The sequence below is a fragment of the Pseudophryne corroboree genome, chromosome 3 (genome assembly GCF_028390025.1).
Source record: "Pseudophryne corroboree isolate aPseCor3 chromosome 3, aPseCor3.hap2, whole genome shotgun sequence".
In the NCBI taxonomy this organism is placed as follows: domain Eukaryota; kingdom Metazoa; phylum Chordata; class Amphibia; order Anura; family Myobatrachidae; genus Pseudophryne; species Pseudophryne corroboree.
Genome location: NC_086446.1, coordinates 305,610,009 through 305,632,030, shown reverse-complemented (window position 1 = coordinate 305,632,030; position 22,022 = coordinate 305,610,009). Strand labels below are relative to the sequence as shown.

General features: G+C 47.6%; 1 protein-coding gene across 1 annotated transcript in view; it reads left to right on the top strand.

The window, feature by feature from the left end:
• Positions 1 to 22,022, top strand: part of GNAS (GNAS complex locus) — a 601,606-nt gene that overhangs the window by 271,142 nt on the left and 308,442 nt on the right. The gene's annotated exons all lie outside the window — the stretch shown is intronic.

Here is a 22,022-nt window from a genome sequence, read left to right as displayed (position 1 = left end):
CGCTGGTTGCTGGGTACTCTGGAAACTCGGCTGCCGAAAGACACCCTGAAACGCTGGAAGCACTGGAGTACAGCCGCTGGGAGACACACGGTGAACAGGAGCACTGGCATCCACCTTAGAGGAAAGACGATACTCAGGCGCCGGGGCTTTGCCCGGCGTCTGGTTTTGAACTCCCCGCCGTTTCGGGATTGGTGGAGCGGGTAGGTGACGTCAGCCGCTTTCCACCCCCGTGACGTCGGACGTCACGACGGTGCCCACGCTTCGGGGAACCGCCGGGAGCCGCGCCAGCCAGACGCCAGGACCCGAGGACCGCCGGAGGCGAGAGCCGCCGGAGCGACCAGCAGACACGTAGGGGTAAGCGCGGCGGCCGCTGCCCCTCGCGTGTGACAGTACCCCATCCTCCAGGAGTGTCCCCTGGACACTTCCCGGGCTTAGTTGGATGTCTGGAATGAAAGATCCGCACCAGTCGGGGGCCCGTCACCTCAGTAGCTTTGACCCAGCTCCTCTCCTCAGGACCATAACCTTTCCATTCTACCAAATACTGTAGATTCTTGTGAAAATAACGAGAGTCAAGAATAGCTTTGATTTCAAATTCCGTTCCAGCTTCAGTCTCTACAGAGGTTGGCCTAGTTGGTTCTGAATGGAACCGATTCAAAATAAGGGGACGGAGGAGAGAGACATGGAAGGAGTTTGGTACCCGAAAGTGGGAAGGCAATCCCAATTTGCAGACAACCGGGTTCAAGACTTGCAACACTGGGTATGGACCAATAAACCTCGGAGCAAACTTCATAGCGGGCACTCTTAAACGGAGATTGCGGGTAGAGAGCCATACCCTGTCACCAACTTTGTATTGAGGAGCTGCCCGTCGCTTCCTATCTGCAAAGAATTTGTAGCGACCGGAGATTTTCTTGAGGTTAGCGTGAATCCTACTCCAGATTTGACTGAAGTGCCGGAGAGTAGAGGCTGCAGCAGGAAAATCTTCCGGGGGACAGACGGATAGTTCTGGAACTTGTGGATGGAATCCATAATTAATGAAGAATGGGGACTCGCCAGTGGAAGAGTGGTACAGATGATTATGGGCAAATTCGGCCCAGGGCAACAGTTCCACCCAATCATCCTGCGAAGGAGAGAGATAAACGCGGAGAAAAGTCTCTAAATCTTGATTGACGCCTTCAGTTTGCCCATTGGTTTGAGGGTGGTAGGCAGATGAAAACTTGAGCTTTATTTGTAAGACTGAACAGAGGGTCCTCCAGAATCTTGCAGTAAACTGCACTCCCCGATCAGAGACTATTTCCTGAGGTAACCCGTGTAAGCGGAAGTGTTCTCGGATAAATAATAACGCCAACTTGGGAGCCGACGGTAGCCCGGTCAAAGGAACAAAATGTGCCATCTTGGAAAAGCGGTCAACAATCACCCAGACAGTATTGTGACCCTTGGAGAGGGGCAAATCGGTGACGAAGTCCATAGAAATATGGGTCCAAGGCTTCGTAGGAATGGACAGTGGATGAAGCAACCCCGCTGGAGGTAGTCGAAGAATTTTGTGCTGAGCACATTGTGGACAAGAATTGACATAATCTCGTATATCCTTCTTCATAGTGTCCCACCAGTATGACCTTTGTAGAAACTGCCACATTTTTTGAACTCCAGGATGACCGGTGAACTTGGAGACATGAGCCCACTGCAGCAACCTTGGTCGAAATTTAGCTGGTACCGACATTCTCCCAGGAGGAGGACCCAGAGCGGTGGGAGCTGCCGAAATAGAAACTGGACTGAGAATTAAAGCCTTTTCAACAGATTTCTCCTCATCCGAAGCCATTAAGGAACGAGACAGAGCATCAGCCTTAGTGTTGAAAGTCCCGGCCCGGTACTTAATAACGAACGAGAATCGAGTGAAGAAGAGCGCCCATCTAGCTTGACGGGGATTCAGGCACTGGGCCGTCTTAAGGTACAGCAAGTTCTTATAATCAGTGTAAATCGTAATTAGGTGTTTAGCACCTTCCAGTAGGTATCTCCATTCTTCCAGGGCAGATTTTATTGCCAAAAGTTCCTGATCTCCAATGGTGTAGTTTCGTTCAGCAGGAGAGAAATTGCGAGAATGGAAACCACATGGATGTAACTTCCCGTCAGAGGAGTACTGTGAAAGCACGGCACCGATGCCTACTAAAGAAGCGTCGACCTCCAAGAAGAATGGTTTGGAAAAATTTGGTTGCTGGAGTACCGGAGCGGACATAAAGGCTGCTTTTAACTGAGCGAACGCTGCCACAGCTTCGGAAGACCAGTGACTTGGGTCAGACCCCTTCTTGGTTAGGGCAGTAATAGGGGCCACAATGGTAGAGAATCCCTTTATGAATTTCCGGTAGTAGTTTGCAAAACCCAGAAATCTTTGTACCGCTTTCAAGGAAAGAGGCTGAGTCCAGTCCCGAATGGCAGTAAGTTTTTCCGGATCCATGCGAAGCTCCGTACCTGAGATGACATAACCGAGGAATGGAATTGGAGGGACCTCAAAGGTACATTTGGAAATCTTGCCGTAGAGATGATTACTTCGTAGACGGAGAAGTACCTCCCTGACCTGTACTCGGTGCTCAGTGAGATTCTTAGAAAATATCAGAATGTCATCCAAGTATACCACTACACTTAAGTATAACATATCTCGGAAGATTTCATTCACAAATCCCTGGAAGACGGCAGGGGCATTGGTGAGGCCAAAGGGCATTACCAGATATTCGTAATGCCCGTCCCTGGTATTGAAGGCACTCTTCCATTCGTCCCCCTGTCGGATACGTATCAAATTATAGGCTCCCCTTAAGTCGAGCTTGGTGAAGACATGGGCTCCTCGAACCCTATCAAATAGCTCCGTGATGAGCGGCAAAGGATATTTGTTCTTAATGGTAATATCATTGAGACCACGATAGTCGATACATGGTTTCAAGCCTCCGTCCTTCTTCACAAAAAAGAAGCCCCTTCTTTACAAAAAAGAAGCCTGCACACGCCGGGGAGGTAGAAGGGCGGATGAATCCTTTCAGCAGATTAGACTTGATATAGTCCGACATAGCTTGGGTCTCGGGTAAAAAATAGGGATAAGTGCGTCCCCGGGGTGGCATTTTCCCTGGGATGAGCTCAATGGGACAGTCCCAGGGTCTATGGGGTGGCAACTGATCGGCTGCCTGCTCCGAAAACACGTCTGTGAAAGCCCGATAGGCCTCTGGAATGAGCTCCTCATCCGACTTGGAAGATGCACGAAGCGGATAGACAGGGGTGAGACAATTAGAATGACAAAAGGAACTCCAGGACATTATTTGTGATGACTTCCAGTCGACATGAGGGTTGTGAGTTTTAAGCCAAGGAAGACCAAGAACCAGATCGTGGGGCATCTCCCGAATCACTAGAAACTCCAGATACTCTTGATGCAGAGCTCCTACCTGCAGCTTGATCGGCACTGTGCGACTTGAAATAAGACCATCAGAAATTTGGCTACCATTGATGGCAGTCAAAGTAATAGGTCGTTCTACAGACTGTAACTGTAAGCCCAGATTCTGGACACAAGAAAGGGAAACGAAAATTCCCCGCAGCCCCAGAATCCAGCAGAGCCTTAACAGGTTTGACTATAGACTCAGAAAACAGAGACACGGGCCAGTATTTACTAAAAATCCGAGTTTTGCCGATTTGTGTTTTTTTTTCTAAGTCCCAATCCGGGAATTCACTAAGCAGAAAACTCGGCAGTGTTTGGACTATTCGTAATTGTTTGAATGACAACGTTCAGAAATACGAATGAATAGACCATCGGTCAAACGCGGCTGTTATTTCATAGAATACGGGCATTCACTATTCATTTGTATTTGGGTGTTAGTTTCCGAATGCTCAAGTGCGGGTCTGTTTTTTTTCGTTTCGTTAAAAAAAGCAGCAATAAAATAGACCTGCTTTTTCCAGTCGAGTTTGGATAACCATGCACGGATCAGTGAGATCTGTGCATGGTTATCTATGGGAAAGGGTCTGTTTAGTGTAAAATCTGAAAAAAAAAATTGCGTGGGGTCCCCCCTCCTAAGCATAACCAGCCTCGGGCTCTTTGAGCCGGTCCTGGTTGACAAAATATGGGGGGAAAAATGACAGGGGTTCCCCCATATTTAATCAAGCAGCACCGGGCTCTGCGCCTGGTCCTGGATCCAAAATACGGGGGACAAAAAGCGTAGGGGTCCCCCGTATTTTTGAAACCAGCAGCGGGCTCCACTAGCTGGAGAGATAATGCCACAGCCGGGGGACACTTTGATATCCCTCCCTGCGGCCGTGCCATTAAAACCCCAACTAGTCAACCCTGGCCGGGGTACCCTGGAGGAGTGGGGACCCCTTCAATCAAGGGGTCCCCCCCCTCCAGCCACCCAAGGGCCAGGGGTGAAGCATCCAAGGGCGGCGGATGGGGGGCTGATAGCCTTGTGAGAAATTGTGAATATTGTTTTTAGTAGCAGTACTACAAGTCCCAGCAAGCCTCCCCCGCAAGCTGGTACTTGGAGAACCACAAGTACCAGCATGCGGTGGAAAACCGGGGCCGCTGGTACCTGTAGTACTACTACTAAAAAAATACCCCAATAAAAACAGGACACACACACACCGTGACAGTACAACTTTATTACATACATGCACACCAACATACACACATACTTACCTATGTTCCCACAAAGCTCGGTACGCTTCTCCATGTAGAATCCTAGGGGTACCTGTGAAAAAAATTATACTCACATAATCCAGTGTACCTTCTGTTCTTTGTATAATCCACGTACTTGGCAAAATAATAAAACGGAAACCCGACCACGCACTGAAAGGGGCCCCATGTTTTCACATGGGACCCCTTTCCCCGACTGCCAGGATCCCCCCTGACTCCTGTCAAAGTGGGTCCCTTCAGCCAATCAGGGAGCGCCACGTCGTGGCACTCTCCTGATTGGCTGTGTGCTCCTATGCGCTCCATTGTGTGCTCCTACGCCTATGCGCTCCATTGTAGCCAATGGTGGGAACTTTGCGGTCAGCGGTTGACCGAAAGTAACCTCACCGCTGACCGCAAAGTTCCCACCATTGGCTACAATGGAGCGCATAGGCGCTACATTGTATCTGTGCCGTGTGCTGCCTGACAGACACTACAGGAGCACACAGCCAATCAGGAGAGTGCCACGACGTGGCGCTCCCTAATTGGCTGAAGGGACCCTCTTTGACAGGAGTCAGGGGGGTCCTGGCAGTCGGGGAAAGGGGTCCCATGTGAAAACATGGGGCCCCTTTCAGTGCGTGGTCGGGTTTCCGTTTTATTATTTCGCCAAGTACGTGGATTACAAAAAAAAGAACAGGACACACTGGCTTTAGGTGAGTATAATTTTATTTTCAGGTACCCCAGATTCGACTTGGAGACGCCGACAGACGAAGACGTGGCCAGAGTCGTCGTGTCAACATAGGTAAGTATGTGTGTGTCGGAATGAATGTAATAAAGTTGTACTTTCACGGTGTGTGTGTTCTGTTTTTATTTGGGTATTTTTTTTGCAGTAGAACTACAGGTACCTGCGGGCCCGTTTCCCCCCGCATGCTGGTACTTGTGGTTCTCCAAGTACCGGCTTGCGGGGGAGGCTTGCTGGGACTTGTAGTTCTTCTGCAAAAAACAATATTCTTACATTCTCAACAAGGCTATCAGCCCCCCATCCGCAGCCCTTGGATGGGGGGGACAGCCTCGGGCTTCACCCCTGGCCCTTGGGTGGCTGGGTGGGGGTCCCCTTGATTGAAGGGGTCCTCACTCCTCCAGGGTACCCAGGCCAGGGGTGACTAGTTGGGTATTTAATGCCATGGCCGCAGGGCGCTGTATAAAAGTGACCACCGGCTGTGGCATTATCTGTCCAGCTAGTGGAGCCCGGTGCTGGTACAAAAAATACGGGGGACCCCTACTCTTTTTGTCCCCCGTATTTTTTGCACCAGGACCAAGCGCAGAGCCCGGTGCTGGTTGATGAAATATGGGGGAACCGCTGTCATTTTCCCCCCATATTTTTTCAACCAGGACCGGCTCAAAGAGCCCGAGGCTGGTTATGCTTAGGAGGGGGGACCCCACGCAATTTTTTCCAGATTTAAAATCAATTAAAACACATTTTCTCTAACGTTCTAGTGGATGCTGGGGACTCCGTAAGGACCATGGGAATAGACGGGCTCAGCAGGAGACAGGGCACTTTAAGAAAGAATTTGGATACTGGTGTGCTCTGGCTCCTCCCTCTATGTCCCTCCTCCAGACCTCAGTTTGAATCTGTGCCCGGACGAGCTGGGTGCTACTTAGTGAGCTCTCCTGAGCTTGCTAAAAAGAAAGTATTTTGTTAGGTTTTTTTATTTTCAGAGAGATCTGCTGGCAACAGACTCTCTGCTACGTGGGACTGAGGGGAGAGAAGCAGCCCTACTCACTGAAGATAGGTCCTGCTTCTTAGGCTACTGGACACCATTAGCTCCAGAGGGATCGTACACAGGATCGCACCCTTGGTCGTCCGATCCCGGAGCCGCGCCGCCGTCCCCCTCGCAGAGCCGGAAGACAGAAGCCGGTGACAGAAGCAAGAAGACTTCGAAATCGGCAGCAAAAGACTCCAGTCTTCATATGAGGTAGCGCACAGCACTGCAGCTGTGCGCCATTGCTCCCACACTAAACCCACATACTCCGGTCACTGTAGGGTGCAGGGCGCAGGGGGGGGGGGGGGGGCGCCCTGGGCAGCAATTAGAGACCTCTTGGCAAAAGTGGGCATATATACAGTTGGGCACTGTATATATGCATGGGCCCCCGCCATATTTTTACACAGAAACGCGGGACAGAAGCCCGCCGCTGAGGGGGCGGGGCTTCTTCCTCAGCACTCACCTGCGCCATTTTCTCGCCACAGCTCCGCTGAGAGGAAGCTCCCCAAGCTCTCCCCTGCAGAATCACGGTAGAAGAGGGTAAAAAGAGAGGGGGGGCACATACATTTGGCGCAAAAACAGTATATACAGCAGCTACTGGGTTAACACTAAGTTACTGTGTGATTCCTGGGACATATAGCGCTGGGGTGTGTGCTGGCATACTCTCTCTCTGTCTCTCCAAAAGGCCTTATGGGGGAACTGTCTTCAAATAGAGCATCCCCTGTGTGTGTGGTGTGGCGGTATGCTTGTGTCGGCATGTTTGACGAGGAAGGCTATGTGGAAACAGAGCGGGAGCAAATGAATGTGGGGTCGCCGCCGACGGCGCCGACACCCGATTGGATGGATATGTGGAAGGTTTTAAATGATAATGTTACTTCCTTGCATAAAAGGTTGGATAAAGCTGAAGCCTTGGGACAGCCGGGGTCTCAGCCCATGCCTGATCCTATGTCGCAGAGGCCGTCAGGGTCTCAGAAGCGCCCACTATCCCAAATTGTTGACACAGATATTGACACGGATTCTGACTCCAGTGTCGATGGCGATGATGCAAAGTTACAGCCTAAAATGGCTAAAGCCATCCGTTACATGATTATAGCAATGAAAGATGTGTTGCACATCACAGAGGAAACCCCAGTCCCTGACAAGAGGGTTTATATGTATGGGGAAAAAAGGCAAGAGGTGACCTTTCCCCCTTCACATGAGTTAAATGAGTTATGTGAAAAGGCTTGGGAATCTCCAGATAGAAAACTGCAGATTTCCAAACGGATGCTTATGGCGTATCCTTTCCTGCCAACGGACAGGTTACGCTGGGAATCCTCCCCTAGGGTAGACAAAGCTTTAACACGCTTATCCAAGAGGGTAGCCCTGCCGTCACAGGATACGGCCACCCTAAAAGATGCTGCGGATAGAAAGCAGGAGGGTATCCTGAAGTCCATTTATACACATTCAGGTACCTTACTAAGGCCGGCGATTGCGTCGGCCTGGATGTGTAGTGCTGTAGCAGCATGGACAGATACCTTATCTGAGGAACTTGATACCTTGGACAAGGATACTATATTACTAACCCTGGGGCATATAAAAGGCGCTGTCCTATATATGAGAGATGCTCAAAGAGACATTAGCCTACTGGGCTCTAGAATAAATGCAATGTCGATTTCTGCCAGAAGGGTCCTGTGGACTCGGCAATGGACAGGCGATGCCGACTCAAAAAAGCACATGGAGGTTTTACCTTACAAGGGTGAGGAATTGTTTGGGGACGGTCTCTCGGACCTGGTCTCCACAGCTACGGCTGGAAAGTCAAATTTTTTGCCATATGTTCCCTCACAACCTAAGAAAGCACCGTATTACCAAATGCAGTCCTTTCGATCACAAAAAGGCAAGAATAGCCGAGGTGCGTCCTTTCTTGCCAGAGGCAGGGGTAGAGGAAAGAAGCTGCACAATACAGCTAGTTCCCAGGAACAGAAGTCCTCCCCGGCTTCCACTAAATCCACCGCATGACGCTGGGGCTCCACAGGCGGAGCTAGGCCTGGTGGGGGCGCGTCTCCGAAATTTCAGCCACAAGTGGGTTCACTCCCAGGTGGATCCCTGGGCTATAGAGATTGTGTCTCAGGGATACAAGCTGGAATTCGAAGAGATGCCCCCTCACCGTTACCTTAAAATCGGCCCTGCCAGCTTCCCCCTTAAAGAGGGAAATAGTGTTAGCTGCAATTCACAAATTGTATCTTCAGCAGGTGGTGGTAAAGGTTCCCTTCCTTCAACAGGGAAGGGGTTACTATTCGACCATGTTTGTGGTACCGAAACCGGACGGTTCGGTCAGACCCATATTGAATTTAAAATCCCTGAACATATACCTGAAAAGGTTCAAGTTCAAGATGGAATCGCTCAGAGCGGTCATCGCAAGCCTGGAGGAGGGGGATTTTATGGTGTCTCTGGACATAAAGGAAGCTTACCTTCATGTCCCCATTTATCCACCTCATCATGAGTACCTCAGATTTGTGGTACAGGATTGTCATTACCAATTCCAGACGTTACCGTTTGTTCTCTCCACGGCACCGAGAATATTTACCAAGGTAATGGCGGAAATGATGGTGCTCCTGCGACGGCAAGGAGTCACAATTATCCCATACTTGGACGATCTCCTCATAAAGGCGAGGTCCAGAGAGCAGTTGCTGATCAGCGTGGCACGCTCTCGGGAAGTGTTACAACAGCACGGCTGGATTCTGAATATTCCAAAGTCGCAGTTGATTCCTACGACTCGTCTGCCCTTCCTGGGCATGATTCTGGACACAGGCCAGAAGAGGGTTTATTTCCCGATGGAGAAGGCTCAGGAGCTCATGACACTGGTCAGAGACCTATTAAAACCAAAACAGGTGTCGGTGCATCACTGCACACGAGTCCTGGGAAAGGTGGTGGCATCATATGAGGCCATTCCCTTCGGCAGGTTCCATGCGAGGACCTTTCAATGGGATCTGTTGGACAAGTGGTCCGGAGCACATCTTCAGATGCATCGGCTGATCACCCTATCCCCCAGGGCCAGGGTGTCTCTCCTGTGGTGGTTGCAGAGTGCTCACCTTCTCGAGGGCCGCAGATTCGGCATTCAGGACTGGGTCCTGGTGACCACGGACGTAAGCCTCCGAGGGTGGGGAGCAGTCACACAGGGAAGAAATTTCCAAGGTCTGTGGTCAAGTCAGGAGACTTGCCTTCACATCAACATCCTGGAACTAAGGGCAATATACAACGCCCTACGTCAAGCGGAGACCCTGCTTCGCGACCAACCGGTGCTGATTCAGTCAGACAACATCACCGCAGTGGCTCATGTAAACCGCCAAGGCGGCACAAGGAGCAGGGTGGCGATGGCGGAAGCCACCAGAATTCTTCGCTGGGCGGAGAAACACGTAAGCGCACTGTCAGCAGTGTTCATTCCGGGAGTGGACAACTGGGAAGCAGACTTCCTCAGCAGGTACGACCTCCACCCGGGAGAGTGGGGACTTCATCAAGAAGTCTTCACGCAGATTGCAAGTCGATGGGAACTGCCACAAGTAGACATGATGGCATCCCGCCTCAACAAAAAGCTACAGAGGTATTGCGCCAGGTCAAGAGACCCTCAGGCGATAGCTGTAGACGCACTAGTGACACCGTGGGTGTTCCAGTCGGTCTATGTATTTCCTCCTCTTCCTCTCATACCCAAGGTGCTGAGAATCATAAGAAGAAGAGGAGTGAGAACAATACTCATTGTTCCGGATTGGCCAAGAAGGACTTGGTATCCAGAGCTGCAAGAAATGCTCACAGAGGACCCATGGCCTCTGCCTCTAAGACAGGACTTGTTGCAACAGGGGCCCTGTCTGTTCCAAGACTTACCGCGGCTGCGTTTGACGGCATGGCGGTTGAACGCCGGATCCTAGCAGAAAAAGGCAATCCGGATGAGGTTATTCCTACGCTGATAAAGGCTAGGAAGGACGTGACGGGTAAACGTTATCACCGTATATGGCGAAAATATGTGGCTTGGTGTGAGGCCAGGAATGCCCCTACGGAGGAATTCCAGCTGGGCCGTTTCCTTCACTTCCTACAGTCGGGAGTGACTTTGGGCCTAAAATTGGGTTCCATTAAGGTCCAGATTTCGGCCCTATCCATTTTCTTTCAAAAAGAACTGGCTTCTCTTCCTGAAGTTCAGACGTTTGTAAAGGGAGTGCTGCATATTCAGCCCCCTTTTGTGCCTCCAGTGGCACCTTGGGATCTTAACGTGGTGTTGGGTTTCCTGAAGTCACACTGGTTTGAGCCACTTAAAACCGTGGAGTTAAAATTTCTCACGTGGAAGGTGGTCATGCTATTAGCCTTGGCTTCAGCTAGGCGTGTGTCAGAATTAGCGGCTTTGTCACATAAAAGCCCCTATCTGGTTTTCCATATGGACAGGGCGGAATTGCGGACCCGTCCGCAATTTCTGCCGAAAGTGGTGTCATCTTTTCATATGAACCAACCTATTGTGGTGCCTGTGGCTACTCGTGACTTGGAGGATTCCGAGTTACTAGATGTGGTCAGGGCTTTGAAGGTTTATGTATCCAGAACGGCTAGAGTCAGGAAAACTGAGTCACTGTTTATCCTGTATGCACCCAACAAGCTGGGTGCTCCTGCTTCAAAGCAAACTATTGCTCGCTGGATCTGTAACACGATTCAGCAGGCTCATTCTGCGGCTGGATTGCCGCTGCCAAAATCAGTAAAAGCCCATTCCACAAGGAAGGTGGGCTCTTCTTGGGCGGCTGCCCGAGGAGTCTCGGCATTACAGCTTTGCCGAGCAGCTACCTGGTCGGGTTCAAACACTTTTGCAAAGTTCTACAAGTTTAATACCCTGGCTGAGGAGGACTTTGTGTTTGCTCATTCGGTGCTGCAGAGTCATCCGCACTCTCCCGCCCGTTTGGGAGCTTTGGTATAATCCCCATGGTCCTTACGGAGTCCCCAGCATCCACTAGGACGTTAGAGAAAATAAGATTTTACTTACCGGTAAATCTATTTCTCGTAGTCCGTAGTGGATGCTGGGCGCCCGTACCAAGTGCGGACTTTTTCTGCTATGCTTGTATATAGTTTTGCTTACGTAAGGTTTATGTTATAGTTGCATCAGGGTTGATCTGATGCTCTATTGTTGTTCATACTGTTAACTGGGTAAGTTTATCACAAGTTATACGGTGTGATTGGTGTGGCTGGTATGAGTCTTGCCCTGGATTCCAAAATCCTTTCCTTGTACTGTCAGCTCTTCCGGGCACAGTTTCTTTAACTGAGGTCTGGAGGAGGGACATAGAGGGAGGAGCCAGAGCACACCAGTGTCCAAATTCTTTCTTAAAGTGCCCTGTCTCCTGCGGTGCCCGTCTATTCCCATGGTCCTTACGGAGTCCCCAGCATCCACTACGGACTACGAGAAATAGATTTACCGGTAAGTAAAATCTTATTTTTAAGATACACAATGAAGCCCTGCACGGATCTCACAGATCCGGCCAGGATTCCTTGTGTTTTGTCAGGCAGTGTTTTACTCATCACTCCCGTAAAACACTGCGTGACATTACGAATCATATCGACATCGGAAAAAACGAATGTGCTAAACTCTGCAGCTTAGTGAATGACCGTATCAGGATTCAAAAAGTTGCAGTAAAGTGCACCCGATACCATTCGAGTTCAAACACCCTTAAAAACGGCAAAAACACGAATATTAGTAAATTTCCTCCACGGAGAGTAAACAGTCCACTGTCGGAGAAGATTTGGATGTAACCCCTAACTCGACTCCTCCGGAACCAGCTAGGACTGCCCGTTTCCCGGACGGGACTTGCAGAATTTGAGGAAATGATCCGCGGCTCCACATTAGAGACAGAGTCTACCCTCACGACGGCGCTGTCGTTCTTCCGGGGAGAACCGAGATCGATTGATTTGCATGGGTTCGTCTGGACTTGGAGAAACCGTTTGCTTAGCCGGGAGAGACCGGAATCTGGATCGATCTGACCGACTACGCTCGCCACCTCGTTCCTGCATGCGAAGATCCACCTTAACACATAGTGAGATCAACTGTTCTAAAGAAACTGGCAAATCCCTAGTGATCAGTTCGTTCCAAAAAGCGGCCCGGAGAGCATCATTATTCCAGTGCAGTTCAGAGGCTATGGTTTGAAAATGAATCACATACTGTCCCACTGAACGGGAGCCTTGTCGTACTCGGAGCAAATCTGAAGAAGCAGCGGTCGTTCTGCCGGGCTCATCAAAGATTCTTCGGAAAGACGCGATGAAATTGGTGTAACTGGAAACCAAAGGATAAGATCGCTCCCATAACGTACGCCACCATGGACCGATCCGTGGGGAAGTTGTGTGAGAGAAGTTCAAAATGTACCTCGCACTGGTTGAGAAAACCACGGCAAGTCTTCGGATTCCCGTTATAACGAGAGGGAGTGGGGAGCTGGATGCGTGACCTGGTTCCAGGCAAAGATTGAACGTTACCAGGGACAACTACTGGAGCGGGTACTGGAGCTGGAGCCGGAACTACTGAAGCCAGGGAAGCCTGAATTTGATTCAGCCGGCCGGATAATTCCTGGAGATACTGCATCACCTGGCTCTGTGCCGCCTCCTGACTCTGAACTCGGGAAACCAGGTCCTGGATGGCACTTGCCTCATGGTTCCGATCCCCCGGGTCCATGTGGCCTGAGTATACTGTCACTGACCTGGGTTGGGGGTGTTGTGAACTCGGGGGTTCGGGAAGAGGAACCACAGCTGGGTCGGAGCAGAGATGGCCGGATATAGGTTTTCCTCATACAGGACTCTGACAGTTAGCTTTGGTGTAAAATGCTGAAGGACTTTATTATGGGAAGGGAGCAATACAGCGGCACATAAACAGAAGTGAAGTTGTGGGCAATGTCCAAGGTTTCTGAAGAGTTAGTGAGCAATGTCTACAGACACAAATGAAGAACCTGTGAGCGATGTTGAGAAATACTGACGAATGGAGAACTTGTGAATGATGGTGAAAAGACACTAACAAATGAAGAACTTGAGAGCGATGGTAAAAGACACTTGATGATTGAAGAACTTGTGAACGATGTTTAAAGACGCTGTTAAATGAAGAATTTGTGAGCGATGTTTAAGGACACTGTTGAATGAAGAACTTGTGAGCGATGGTGAAAGACACTGAAGAATTTGTGAGCGATGTTTAAAGACACTGTTAAATGAAGAACTTGTGAGCGGTGTTTAAAGACACTGTTGAATGAAGAACTTGTGAGCGATGTTTAAAGACACTGTTGAACGAAGAACTTGTGAGCGATGGTGAAAGACACTGAAGAATTTGTGAGCGATGTTTAAAGACACTGTTGAATGAAGAACTTGTGAGCGATGGTGAAAGACACTGAAGAATTTGTGAGCGATGTTTAAAGACACTGTTGAATGAAGAACTTGTGAGCGATGGTGAAAGGCACTAAAGAATTTGTGAGCGATGTTTAAAGACACTGTTTAATGAAGAACTTGTGAGCGATGGTGAAAGACACTGAAGAATTTGTGAGCAATGTTTAAAGACACTGTTGTATGAAGAACTGGTGAGCGATGTTTAAAGATACTGCTGAAGGAAGGACTTGTGAGCGATGGTAAAGGTCACTGAAGAATTTGTGAGCGGTGTTTGAAGACACTGTTGACTGCACTGCAAAGAAACACGCTGGTTGCTGGGTACTCTGGAAACTCGGCTGCCGAAAGACACCCTGAAACGCTGGAAGCACTGGAGTACAGCCGCTGGGAGACACACGGTGAACAGGAGCACTGGCATCCACCTCAGAGGAAAGACGATACTCAGGCGCCGGGGCTTTGCCCGGCGTCTGGTTTTGAATTCCCCGCCTTTTCGCGATTGGTGGAGCGGGTAGGTGACGTCAGCCGCTTTCCACCCCCGTGACGTCGGACGTCACGACGGCGCCCACGCTCCGGGGAACCGCCGGGAGCCGCGACAGCCAGACGCCGGGACCCGAGGACCGCCGGAGGCGAGAGCCGCCGGAGCGACCAGCAGACACGTAGGGGTAAGCGCGGCGGCCGCTGCCCCTCGCGTGTGACAGTGTCTCTCCTGTGGTGGCTGCAGAGTGCTCACCTTCTAGAGGGCCGCAGATTCGGCATTCAGGACTGGGTCCTGGTGACCACGGACGCGAGCCTCCGAGGTTGGGGTGCAGTCACACAAGGAAGGAACTTCCAGGGTCTTTGGTCAAGTCAGGAGACTTGTCTTCACATCAACGTCCTGGAGCTAAGGGCCATATTCAACGCCCTTCGTCAAGCGGAGACTTTGCTTCGCGACTTACCAGTTCTGATCCAGTCAGACAACATCACCGCAGTAGCTCATGTAAACCGCCAGGGCGGCACAAAGAGCAGAGTGGCAATGGCGGAAGCCACAAAGATTCTACGCTGGGCGGAAAACCATGTAAGCGCCCTATCAGCAGTGTTCATTCCGGGAGTGGACAACTGGGAAGCAGACTTCCTCAGCAGGCACGACCTGCATCCGGGAGAGTGGGGACTTCATCAGGAAATCTTCACATAGATTGCAAGCCAGTGGGGCCTGCCCCAGATAGACATGATGACGTCCCGCCTAAACAAAAAACTGCAAAGGTATTGCGCCAGGTCAAGAGACCCTCAGGCGTTAGCGGTGGACGCACTAGTGACACCGTGGGTGTTCCACTCAGTATATGTTTTTCCTCCTCTTTCTCTCATCCCAAAGGTGTTGAGAATAATAAGAAAAGGAGGAGTTCGGACAATTCTCATTGTTCCAGGTTGGCCACGAAGGGCCTGGTACCCGGAATTGCAGGAGATGCTCACAGAAGATCCGTGGCCTCTTCCTCTAAGACAGGACCTGTTGCAACAGGGGCCCTGTCTGTTCCAAGACTTACCGCGGCTGCGTTTGACGGCATGGCGGTTGAACGCCGGATTCTAGCGGAAAAGGACATTCCGGATGAGGTCATTCCTACTCTGATAAAGGCTAGGAAGAATGTGACAGCTAAACATTATCACTGTATATGGCGTAAATATGTTGCTTGGTGTGAGGCCAGTAATGCTCCTACGGAAGAATTCCATCTGGGCCGTTTCCTTCACTTTCTACAAACTGGAGTGAATTTGGGCCTAAAATTAGGCTCCATTAAGGTTCAGATTTTGGCATTGTCCATTTTCTTTCAAAAAGAATTGGCTTCACTTCCAGAAATACAAACTTTTGTACCTCCGGTGGCGCCTTGGGACCTTAACGTGGTTTTGTGTTTCCTTAAGTCGCACTGGTTTGAACCACTTCAGACAGTAGAGTTAAAATATCTCACTTGGAAGGTGGTCATGTTGTTGGCCTTAGCTTCGGCTAGGCGAGTGTCAGAAAAGGCGGCTTTGTCTCACAAAAGACCCTATCTAGTTTTCCATATGGATAGGGCGGAATTGCGGACCCGTCCTCAATTCTTGCCTAATGTGGTGTCATCCTTTCATATGAACCAACCTATTGTGGTGCCGGTGGCTACACGAGACTTGGAGGATTCCGAGTATCTGGATGTAGTCAGGGCTTTGAAAATTTACGTGGCCAGGACGGCCAAAGTCAGGAAAACTGAAGCGCTGTTTATCCTGTATGCAGCCAACAAAGTTGGCGCTCCTGCGTCAAAGCATACTATTGCTCGCTGGATCTGTACCACGATTCAGCAGGCGCATACGACGGCTAGATTGCCGTTACCTAAATCAGTCAAGGCCCATTCCACTAGGAAAGTGGGCTCTTCTTGGGCGGCTGCCCGAGGGGTCTCGGCACTACAGCTGTACCGAGCGGCTACTTGGTCAGGGGCAAACACGTTTGCGAAATTCTACAAATTTGATACCCTGGCTGAGGAGGACCTCCTGTTTGCTCAATCGGTGCTGCAGAGTCATCTGCACTCTCCCGCCCGTTTCTGAGCTTTGGTATAATCCCCATGGTCCTTACGGAGTCCCCAGCATCCTCTAGGACGTAAGAGAAAATAAGATTTTAAACCTACCGGTAAATCTTTTTCTCGTAGTCCGTAGAGGATGCTGGGCGCCCGTCCCGATGTGGACTACTTCTGCAAAACTTGTATATCGTTTTGCTTACATAAGGGTTATGTTATGGTTGCTTTCAGTTTCCGACTGAAGCTATGTTGAATTTCATACCGTTAACTGGTTAGTTTATCACAAGTTATACGGTGTGATTGGTGTGGGCTGGTATGAATCTTGCCCTTGGTTTAACAAAAATCCTTTCCTTGTACTGTCCGTCTCCTCTGGGCACAGTTTCTGTAACTGAGGTCTGGAGGAGGGGCATAGAGGGAGGAGCCAGTGCACACCTAAATCCTAAAGTCTTTCTTAAAGTGCCCATGTCTCCTGCGGAGCCCGTCTATCCCATGGTCCTTACGGAGTCCCCAGCATCCTCTACGGACTACGAGAAACAGATTTACCGGTAGGTTTAAAATCTTATTTTTTAGTATAAAGGCTCTCTATCCAAATGTATATCATCCTCAAAACAGAGAAGGTAAATTGGGTCTGTATAAATACAAAAAGAGAACAAGTAACTCGCGCCTTAGCTGCTGCCCAGTATTAAACTTTCAAGAGCACAACTCCTTGACATAATATACACAACACAAAATGAAGCAATACAAAGGCGCTGCTTAACACTATATTCCGTCCTTAATTTTTCTTGTCCTTAACAAATTCTTCCAACAGACAGTATTCTTCCTTCCAACCAGATCAACCTCAAGTACTGTAACCTTCCAACAAATGGTTCGCACCCTTCAACTGACCTCCTTGAATAGAGTATGTGCATCAAAAGGTTTCTTTTCGTTCCCCACACACTGCTTATCTTAAAGCCGGACAACCACTCGTCCTGGCCCTTGTAGTGGACACTCACCTCATAGAGGTTCCCTATGTGCACAGAAAGGTTTCTTTTGCTTCCTCCTCGTTCTAGACAGTAACCGCTCTCTCGTCGTAATGTGGGTAAAAAGATATTTTCACGGATATCCACAGGTAAAAAGTATTTATTTTAAATTACATAGGTATATCCGAAAAAAAAACAATATAAAAACATAAAACCAAACATAAAACATTACCCAAAACAGGCTTTTGGTTTGCTCCACTATACACCCACAGGTATAAAGCACCACGTTTGCCACTTATTCGGCAAACTTCTATATAGCATAGAGTGCAAGTTCTTACCAGTAGTGTAAAAATTGTGGAGATATCCAAATAACCTAGGGTATAGAAACACCAAAAAAGAAGACGATGATTGAGCCCATGTTTCCGGAGTTTTTTCACTCCTATATGGGGAGGAGCCATTTCCGTCTCTATATTGGGTCACCCGCTCTTTGTTATTATGATTCCTTCCTAAATCCCTTTTCTCAAATCTATTATCTCTCCAGCCTACTTCCTTTTGGTGAGTGTTATCCTGTCTATAGTAACCCGCAGAATTCTTCCTAGGGGACCTTTCCCTCCATTCTTCCCTATATCCCTCCTTTCTCCTATACTGGTCTTTCCATCTCGGGTTTTTGTTCTCGTCATTTCTTCCAGAGTAATTTGATGTATTCCTTTTGTTAGCTATTACCCCATTCTTATGGAATGGGGGTACTCTAGGTGGGGCTGTTTTATTCCCCTCATTCCCTGCAGGTGTCCCCTTATCTTGATGGGTCTTCTCCTGATCTATTTTATCTTTATTATCCCTATGGTATTTTTTCTGTTTTTTATTTTTGATTTCTTTCTTACTCTTCATAATCTTAGTGGTAATAACCTCCTCCATTTCTTTGTATTCCTTTGAACCGGAATATGGCTCCGATAGTGATTTAAACGTCTCTATTTCCTCTTCTATTTCTTTCAAATCTTTCTTTTTCTCTCTGATGATTAACTCCATCAGGGAAAAAGAGCAGGATTCGAGAATCCCATTCCATTCATCTATAAACTCCCTCGATTCCCTCTGGAATGAGGGCATTTTGTTCATTCTTAAACCCCTTGGAATGAGTTTATCTAGAACATACCTTTCTAACGTCACTATCTCCCACCATATTTTTACTTCTTTAATTAGTAACTTCTCCAATTTTAACATCACGTTCTCCAAATTAATATCAACTAGATCAGTTTTACCTTGAGTCTTAAAGACGTCATCTAATTGTGATTCTCTATATGTCCTATACGAGAACATCTCTACAGGCAGCAAGACACTTATTCAGATAGTGCACAACTGAATAAATACAAAAAGAGAACAAGTAACTCGCGCCTTAGCTGCTGCCCAGTATTAAACTTTCAAGAGCACAACTCCTTGACATAATATACACAACACAAAATGAAGCAATACAAAGGCGCTGCTTAACACTATATTCCGTCCTTAATTTTTCTTGTCCTTAACAAATTCTTCCAACAGACAGTGTTCTTCCTTCCAACCAGATCAACCTCAAGTACCGCAACCTTCCAACAAATGGTTCGCACCTTTCAACTGACCTCCTTGAATAGAGTATGTGCATCAAAAGGTTTCTTTTCGTTCCCCACACACTGCTTATCTTAAAACCCGAGATGGAAAGACCAGTATAGGAGAAAGGAGGGATATAGGGAAGAATGGAGGGGAAGGTCCCCTAGGAAGAATTCTGCGGGTTACTATAGACAGGATAACACTCACCAAAAGGAAGTAGGCTGGAGAGATAATAGATTTGAGAAAAGGGATTTAGGAAAGAATCATAATAACAAAGAGCGGGTGACCCAATATAGAGACGGAAATGGCTCCTCCCCATATAGGAGTGAAAAAACTCCGGAAACATGGGATCAACCATCATCTTCTTTTTTGGTGTTTCTATACCCTAGGTTATTTGGATATCTCCACAATTTTTACACTACTGGTAAGAACTTGCACTCTATGCTATATAGAAGTTTGCCGAATAAGTGGCAAACGTGGTGCTTTATACCTGTGGGTGTATAGTGGAGAAAACCAAAAGCCTGTTTTGGGTAATTTTTTATGTTTGGTTTTATGTTTTTATATTGTTTTTTTCGGATATACCTATGTAATTTAAAATAAATACTTTTTACCTGTGGATATCCGTGAAAATATCTTTTTACCCACATTACGACGAGAGAGCGGTTACTTCTGGAATGAGGAGGAAGCAAAAGAAACCTTTCTGTGCACATAGGGAACCTCTATGAGGTGAGTGTCCACTACAAGGGCCGGGACGAGTGGTTGTCCGGCTTTAAGATAAGCAGTGTGTGGGGAACGAAAAGAAACCTTTTGATGCACATACTCTATTCAAGGAGGTCAGTTGAAAGGTGCGAACCATTTGTTGGAAGGTTACAGTACTTGAGGTTGATCTGGTTGGAAGGAAGAATACTGTCTGTTGGAAGAATTTGTTAAGGACAAGAAAAATTAAGGACGGAATATAGTGTTAAGCAGCGCCTTTGTATTGCTTCATTTTGTGTTGTGTATATTATGTCAAGGAGTTGTGCTCTTGAAAGTTTAATACTGGGCAGCAGCTAAGGCGCAAGTTACTTGTTCTCTTTTTGTATTTATTCGGTTGTGCACTATCTGAATAAGTGTCTTGCTGCCTGTAGAGATGTTCACGTATAGGACATATAGAGAATCACAATTAAATGATGTCTTTAAGACTCAAGGTAAAACTGATCTAGTTGATATTGATTTGGAGAACGTGATGTTAAAATTGGAGAAGTTACTAATTAAAGAAGTAAAAATATGGTGGGAGATAGTGACGTTAGAAAGGTATGTTCTAGATAAACTCATTCCAAGGGGTTTAAGAATGAACAAAATGCCCTCATTCCAGAGGGAATCGAGGGAGTTTATAGATGAATGGAATGGGATTCTCGAATCCTGCTCTTTTTCCCTGATGGAGTTAATTATCAGAGAGAAAAAGAAAGGTTTGAAAGAAATAGAAGAGGAAATAGAGACGTTTAAATCACTATCGGAGCCATATTCCGGTTCAAAGGAATACAAAGAAATGGAGGAGGTTATCACCACTAAGATTATGAAGAGTGAGAAAGAAATCAAAAATAAAAAACAGAAAAAATACCATAGGGATAATAAAGATAAAATAGATCAGGAGAAGACCCATCAAGATAAGGGGACACCTGCAGGGAATGAGGGGAATAAAACAGCCCCACCTAGAGTACCCCCATTCCATAAGAATGGGGTAATAGCTAACAGAAGGAATACATCAAATTACTCTGGAAGAAATGACGAGAACAAAACCCGAGATGGAAAGACCAGTATAGGAGAAAGGAGGGATATAGGGAAGAATGGAGGGGAAGGTCCCCTAGGAAGAATTCTGCGGGTTACTATAGACAGGATAACACTCACCAAAAGGAAGTAGGCTGGAGAGATAATAGATTTGAGAAAAGGGATTTAGGAAGGAATCATAATAACAAAGAGCGGGTGACCCAATATAGAGACGGAAATGGCTCCTCCCCATATAGGAGTGAAAAAACTCCGGAAACATGGGATCAACCATCATCTTCTTTTTTGGTGTTTCTATACCCTAGGTTATTTGGATATCTCCACAATTTTTACACTACTGGTAAGAACTTGCACTCTATGCTATATAGAAGTTTGCCGAATAAGTGGCAAACGTGGTGCTTTATACCTGTGGGTGTATAGTGGAGCAAACCAAAAGCCTATTTTGGGTAAATTTTTATGTTTGGTTTTATGTTTTTATATTGTTTTTTTCGGATATACCTATGTAATTTAAAATAAATACTTTTTACCTGTGGATATCCGTGAAAATATCTTTTTACCCACATTACGACGAGAGAGCGGTTACTTCTGGAACGAGGAGGAAGCAAAAGAAACCTTTCTGTGCACATAGGGAACCTCTATGAGGTGAGTGTCCACTACAAGGGCCAGGACGAGTGGTTGTCCGGCTTTAAGATAAGCAGTGTGTGGGGAACGAAAAGAAACCTTTTGATGCACATACTCTATTCAAGGAGGTCAGTTGAAAGGTGCGAACCATTTGTTGGAAGGTTACGGTACTTGAGGTTGATCTGGTTGGAAGGAAGAATACTGTCTGTTGGAAGAATTTGTTAAGGACAAGAAAAATTAAGGACGGAATATAGTGTTAAGCAGCGCCTTTGTACTGCTTCATTTTGTGTTGTGTAAATTGGGTCTGTAGTTAGAAAAGATAATTGACAAGTCATAATAATTGTCAATTATCTATTCTAACTGCAGATCCTATTTACCATATCTAGAAGAAGTTTTGAGGTTTATATCGTTAGCTAGACTTTATTTATACTAACATTACTAATGCAATCACATTATATAATCTGTTAGATTATTTTTCCCATTTTACAGTTTTTTTCTTTCTCATTTTTCCATGTCTGTATGCTCCTCTCCTCCTCTATGGGGGAACTCAATTGCCCGCAGCAGTTTACTGTGGGCTAATTGATCTCCCAGGGCTATACAGTTAAGTCCAGTACACACTACTGAGAGATGTGTGCTGAGCGATCTGTTACAGAACGCTCAGCACACATCTCTCCCCCTGCTGTGCGAGGGGGGGGGCTGATTCCACCCAGCGGGTGAAATGAGCGATGTGCTAGATTGCGGCGATAGCTAGATTGCGGGGCCGCGCATCGCTATCGCTGGTGGGCATACACACGAGAGATCCATGCTTATAATGTAAGCAATTTTGTCAGATTGCTTAGATTTT